The sequence below is a fragment of the Perissodus microlepis genome, chromosome 20, assembly GCF_051167445.1.
Source record: "Perissodus microlepis isolate ML-2025 ecotype Zambia chromosome 20, ASM5116744v1, whole genome shotgun sequence".
Classification (NCBI taxonomy): Eukaryota; Metazoa; Chordata; class Actinopteri; order Cichliformes; family Cichlidae; genus Perissodus; species Perissodus microlepis.
The window spans coordinates 35,605,459-35,612,539 of record NC_140480.1 but is presented as its reverse complement, the minus strand read 5'-3'; the positions used below and the strand labels follow the sequence as shown (position 1 = coordinate 35,612,539).

Here is a 7,081-nt window from a genome sequence, read left to right as displayed (position 1 = left end):
TCAGTGAAACAATGATTTATTGAGTACACGCGTGGGAAGATGTATACTGCAACACCAGCATCGATCTTCCCCGAACAGCTCAATTCAGAATGGTTTCATTCATCAGGGTTACGCCCTTCATGCGTCACAAATGAACATAATATGCATCAGTTACAGTAAATGGTCTTAAACCCCTAAAACTAGACAAAGAAGTTCCCTTTTCTATCACACCTTCCATACAAGGCAATAAGTTGCAAGCCTAAATGGTCCCTGAGGGCTTGTCCTTTTCTTGACCTGTCTTCTGTCACCTGTTACTAGGCAAGCTCAAATGCAGTTAGAAGCAAAATGTATCTCAGGCCTTTGGCCTGGAATCAATGCTGTCATGTGTGTTTGTAAGCGTGCATGCTTTGAACCTTCTATTGCTCCAAGTCACTTACACCATGGATCGCCTGGACAGTCACGCCACGTGAAGCTTAAGACCTTTAATAGACCGAACATCAACTCTCTAGAAGCACAAGCCTGCAATGTGTGTATAAAATGATTATAAGTGCACCTGTAATGAAAATGTTAATATGTGATTTTGATAACACCAGTAATACAAGTTTTAACGTAATGCCAACAGCTTCAATAAATGCTTTGATGAAATGATGATGGTTATGAATAGTAGCAGTAAAATATTTCCCTCATCTCCACATGGCCTTCATCAGGGTCATAGCAAAACATTGTAGAAAGCTGCTTAAATACAAGACAGGAAACAGAAAAAAAATTCAAATTAACCAATCAAAACTTCATAGATAGGTCAGCTGACATATAACAGGTAGGTATTGGTTAATTGGTTAAGTCACACCCAAGTAAATACTGGACTAGATCATTAATGATGGGGACGAGGGGAGGAGACATAACCCCCACCTATCTCAAAATAACACATGCGCGAAATACATAATAATACTATGACTATACAAAAGAAAAGGGGGGGGGGACAAAGGGCAGTATTTAATAATAAAAGGAGGTTGGGCCAGCAGTTGAATTAAAAACAAGAGGACATCATCACATGGGAACACATTTGTTAAAAGGTCCTAATTTATGTCTCTAAAATGTGGACTTAAGATGAGATGTAGATGCTACTCCTTCTTCGGCTGAAAAAATAAATAAAATTAATTAAATAAACGTAACCCGTGTGAGAACAATTTAACCGATAAATTAGAATAAAAACATAAAAAATAAAAAAGGTTCAGTTCACAAAAACTCATTGATAGAAAAGTCCTCATTCATACCTCTGGGGTGCAGAGCATGCGAAATGCTTCTCTTTTTTTCTGGATAAAATTAATATGACCACCTCTTTGGTTTAGTTTAATGGCTTCAATGCCTAGAAACAATAATGGGGAATATGGATGTTTATCATTGAAGTGTCTTGCAACAGGGCTGGTTAAATCGTTCCTCTTGATCGAACTTTTGTGTTCATTAATTCGATCTTTCAGAGGGCGAGATGTTTCTCCTGTGTATATTTTATTGCATGGGCACTGTATCATGTAGATTACATTTTAAGTTCTGCATGTGATAAAGCCCTTTATGGTAATAGTTGGGTCACCTATAGGGTCTTTGAATGATTTAACATTTTTGGTGTATTGACAATTAATGCATGCCCCACACTTGAAGTTACCTTGTAGGTTATGGCTTATCAGGGTTTTATCTGGAGTATCAGGGTCCTGACAAGCTCTAACAAGCCTGTCTTTAATATTCCTTCCTCTCCTGTAGGTTATCACTGGTGGTTCTTTAAAGGTACCTAATAAGTTTGGGTCATTTTGAAGGATATGCCAGTGTTTTAAAATTATTTCTTTAATGGTTCTGGTTTTTGGTGTAACGTTGTGCAAGGTCAGGTTTATGTTTTGGAGATTTCTTAGTTGCTAAATAGAAATCCCTGCTTACTGTACTCACCTTCTCTTCTGCAGATCTTAACCAGTCCTCTTTGTACTTTCTGTCTTTAAATTTGTTCAGCATCTCTTCTTTGCTCTCCTTATATTCATCCTGAATTTCACAGATACGCTTGAGTCTAATCAATTGGTTTACAGGGAGGCTCTTTTTGAGGTGGTTCGGATGGAAACTTGCAGCATGCAATAATGTATTCCAATCAGTGGGTTTAGAATACAGAGAGGTGGGCAGAGATTTGTCTTTTTTTGTTACTTTCATGTCCAGAAAGTTAATTTCTTCAGTACTTTAACTGAGGGTGAAACATAAGCCTGCAAAATGTCCATTAAGGGATTCTACAAACTCTAGTAGTATAGAGACTGGTCCTTTCCAGGGTAAAAACACGTCATCTATATAACGTTTCCAAGATACAATGAATGGTAAATAAGGGTTATTTTGGTGATTATATAGAATTTGTTCTTCCAGATGACCAACAAAAAGGCAGGCAAAACTGGGGGCCATTTTGGTTCCCATTGCAGTGCCAGAGATCTGAAGGTATGGTGTGTTGTTGAAAAAGAAATAGTTCCTTTTCAGGACAGAGGCAGCCAGCTTTGTTAGGAAGGAACTAGATGGTAATTTCGTAGACCTAGTCTCAAGGAAATGTTCCAAGGTCTCTAGGCCTTGTGTCTGAATAATATTGGTATACAGGGATTCAATATCTAAAGTACATAGTATTGTCTCCGTATCAATTGGTGGCAGATCTTTGAGAAAACGTAAGAAGTGGGAGCTCTCCTTTATGTAAGACTTTAATGACAGTACAAAGTTCTTCATGTGGAAGTCTACAAAGCTTGATATTCGTTCAGTTAGACTACCAATAGCAGAAACAGGTGGTTCTTCTAGGTTCTTATGAATTTTTGGTAATATGTATAAGAAAGCCCTTAAGGGATGTTCATTAAGTAAAAATGTTTTCTCCTTCAGAGAAATGCCCCCTTGGGTTCTTGGATTCCAGCTGCGTTCGTAGTTCTGCAAACTTTGACCCGCTCAGAGTCGAGCTTTTCAGTTCAATCAGCTGCACTTCAGTGTTGCATTAACTGGCATTAACTCAGCCACTTAATGCGAGACAAATCCAGCTGCTCATTAAAGCTTTCTGGTTTGATCAGAAAAGAAAACATTGGTCCAAACGCCTGAAAGTCACGAAAACGCATCGTGAATTCTGTCTTGAGTCTACGGATGTATCCGAGTATTTCCGTGGTGCTGATGCTGTGCTGAGCGGACAGCTCCTGAAGCTTTTGAAGTTTTGAATTTCAACATCGCTTGAAAAAAAAAAAAACCGCCAACTAGAAACATCCCTCATATACCATCATTAAGAAGCGGCACAACTAACGTGTCTATGCGAGCTGATTTGCGATGTGCACCGCTGGCCCGGCCATTTATTTTTTAATGCACCAGCTCAGATTAATTCACTGCGTGTCGTGCCCAGAGCTGGGCTGGGACAAAAAAATCAGCATTTTGACTAGAGACCGGCCCCCCAGGTATTAAAGCCATAAAGCCTTTGAATGAAAACGCTGTTGTGACAGTGATGTACAGTCTTGTTGGTACATGTATGATTTCTATACATTTTACATCAGATAAAAACTTTGGTTGTAAGATTCAGATAATTATTTATTAAAAGCGAGACATTTTAAATGAGAATAAGAAAGAAAAGTATTTCCTTGTGCCCCCCTCTCCCTGTTAATGCCCTACCTGCCCCCTGGCAACACTTTGCTAGACCCGCCCCTGCACAGTTACCAGCTGTCAGCTAGAAAAGGATCCTGGTGTTATTTGTCTCTCAGAAACAGTTCATGACTTCAACTCATTCATGTCACCTAAAAGGTAAACCTGTTTCTCCATCACCTGTTCAGCTCTGATGGTTCAGTAAGGACATCTCCTGGTTTCATCTTCATGTTTCCCTCTCACCACATATCCAAACCGACATCATGACCAGCAGCTTTACAGCTGTGGCTCCAGCAAACATCAGCTGATACTAGAAAGTAATATTAAATAAATGCTAACAACAGCTGATCAAGCTTAAACGTGCTGCTGTTGTTCAGCGCGATATCCGCTGGTTTCCTCTTTCTGGCACAAAGTGGGCGATAAACAAACAAGAGAGAAAAGCCGATCAGCTGATCATTGATCAGTTTCATGATTGAAGTAGAAACAGGAGAGAGAGGGGAGAGAATGAGAGGAGAAGAGGCAGCTGTGCAGCATAAGTCCGGGACAAACTGTGTTTCTTTTAACCTCAATACGAAACGCGTAATATTTCCTCTGAATACGAGACGATTCCGTTTTTTACGGGACGGTTGGCAACTCTACTAACGAACCTTATGAACAAAATAAAGTTCACTATCAGTAACATCAAAGCACCCACCCAGCTGTAGAAACTCCGTCATGCTAGCTAGAAGCAGTACGAGTTATTGTAACTGACTGTAAAAAGTCAGCACAACGAAAATAAACTCCACCTAAACTTGGTTTATATCTGACCCAGATAGACTGCAGGTCATAACTTCTTACCTGAAGTTCAGTTCACCTGACACTCGGACCAGCTGCTGCCTCGGGTCTCTGCTCCTCCTGCCTCCTCTTCCCTCATCCACCTGCTGGCCTCTGTGGAAGCTCCGCCACAGCCACCACCACATCGACCAGCATCTGGCCAATCCACCACCTTTCATTGTTTATACCGTTACATGACAACAACAAAAAATCGGCCCATAAAAATGAAAAATCACCATCGACCCAGCGGGCAAATGCCCGGTATGCCCGATGGCCAGTCCAGCTATGGTCGTGCCATCAGTTAACCCTTCGCGTGCCCAGGGTTGCCGACCCCTGATCTATTCTTATTTAATTCACTTAATGTACAGAATTCACCTGCTTGCTGCATACATGCTACTACTGCACATTCACCTAATGTATATAATAGATAATGTTCTTCCTCTCTTCCCCCCCTTTTAGTCGAGGAGCGTGTCAGGTTACACTTCACTGTGTGTTATACTTGTATGACTATGCATGTGACGAATAAAGAACCTTGTTGTTCACTTTCACTCACAGTTTAGATTTAGAGAACAAATATGACCTGGTGAGAGTCAGGCACTAGGAGAGCTGCTCCTCTAAAGAAAGAGTGTGTGTGGTGGCGGTTTGTCAGCAGCGGCCTGAACACACGGTTAGGTTTAGGGTGAGACGGCCGAAATGATGCTTACCCGGTGCGTTTAAACAGGACACTATGGTTGTGCTCTACACGCATCCATGTGGCATGTGTGTGTCGTTAATGCCATAAATCCGGAGCATGCGACACGGATGCCACAGGGAATCTTTGAGTGCTTCTGAGAGACGAGCTGAGGACATGGAAAGTCTCAGTCAGTTAATAGATGCTGATTTTGCTTTCGTCATGCTTTTATCAAAGATGGCGAGCACTCGCTGATTTCCACCTCTATTTGGAGCTTTGTTCCCCCCCAACAGATCAGACGATGACGTGCGGCCTGGCTCGCTGTGATGCTCGGAGGCAGCAGCGTGGGAGGTTCACATCGGCCCGTGTGGGCAGGCTCGCTGAGCCCCCTCGCTCTTGTCATAGTTACATCCCAGAGAGGGAGGGATGGCGAGCCTGAGTCACGATCAGGGCCTGGCTTCAGGCCACAGGAACTCCAAAAGCAGCGTCTGTTCCTCGTCCTGTTTTCAGCACGCTTTTCCTCCGGTCTGCCGTCCTGATCGGTATTCACAACTGTCACGACTCATAGCTGGTCAGGACCTGGCCTCAGATCTGAACATACTGGACTCCCCGCTGTGCTGCTTCTCAGTGAGGGCGCCCATCCCACAGACATTGGCCCAGGTTTATTTATACAGCACCAGGACACTGGAGGTCTTCTCAGGAAGCTTTGCATTTTAAGGTAAAGATGCTGAAATATCAGACGATCCCCTACACGCAGCACAGGAAACAGCAGGAAGGAAGAACTCCTGACCAGCCCAGTGAGGTTGGTTTTCCAGTTCGTACGAAGCTCTGCGAGTGACGAGGGTCCCTGCAGGTTACAAAGTGCTGGCTGAGCAAAGTTCTTCAGGCGGCCTCTGAGAGGACTGAGAAAACACAAGACTCAAAAACTCCCTCTGCTGTCGAGCTTTTAGAAACTTCACCTTGCTTTTATTCTGAACATCTGAATCCTGCTGTGCTCTCGCGTTAGCCTTACCTGCAAACAGGTGTACGTTTTCAAATTACACCAGGGATATCAACTCATTTGGCTCAAAACATGCCAGTTAACCTAACCAGTGGCTTATTCCTGTCTGTCGTGATATGTTTACAATGGGACTTCTGCTCCCGAACCTCTGCGCACAGCGTCTGCAGGTCGGGGCTTTCATCTTTACGCAGGACTGTAAGCGGTCATCTGTGAGGCGTGAGCGGTGTTTGTTTTTAACATAGTTCACGGTGGAGAACAGCTGGCGACATAATGTGGATCCGAAGATCCATAACTGGCCTACCTGGGGTTGAAAGTCGCGATGCACGGCGTTTCTGCGGGTACACCGGCTTCCGCGAGTGTGACGCTTATTTTGAGCGATGAAAAAATAATAAGATATAATTTTATTTTTATATTTCAATATCACAATAATCTTCCAATTTAGAGCTACAAGTTAAAAAAAATTACTAAACACACATAAAATACACTTCAGCTAAATACTTCTAATTTATTTTCCCAAACCACCCGGAGCCGCAGTACAAGGACTAAAGAGCCGCAGGTTGCCGACCCCTGCTCTAACCCCTGCGAGTCAATCGTACAGTTTGAGCAGGAGCTGATTAACGCTACTGAAAAACCCGCACAGTGTCTGCCCAGCTTAAATGGACTTCCGGATCTCCACGCCTAATAAACGTGACTCGGCGTGGAGCACGTCACTGCTAACCAGCCACTGAGGAAGCCAGGATTTGGAGCACGTCAGCATGCGCGTTTAACAGTGCTTGTGTTGCATTCCAGTGCCGTAGGAAAGAATAGGACGACGGCGTATTAGTGGAAATGTGGAGATGACAGCTGTGGTTTCAGGACGACCTGCTGTGTCCTCCATAAACGCCTCGTGTGAAACTAACTGATGTGGTGTGTAATACAGCATCGTTATTGTACGAGGCTGGAACCGTCGATAAGCTCGCACCTGTCCATCACAAGACAACAAGACACTCCTTTGTAGAAAT

At 43.2% G+C, this 7,081-nt stretch overlaps 1 pseudogene; it reads right to left on the bottom strand.

The window, feature by feature from the left end:
• On the bottom strand, positions 1–2,166 carry LOC146365085 (uncharacterized; annotated as a pseudogene).
• Positions 2,167–7,081: the final 4,915 nt, after the last annotated feature.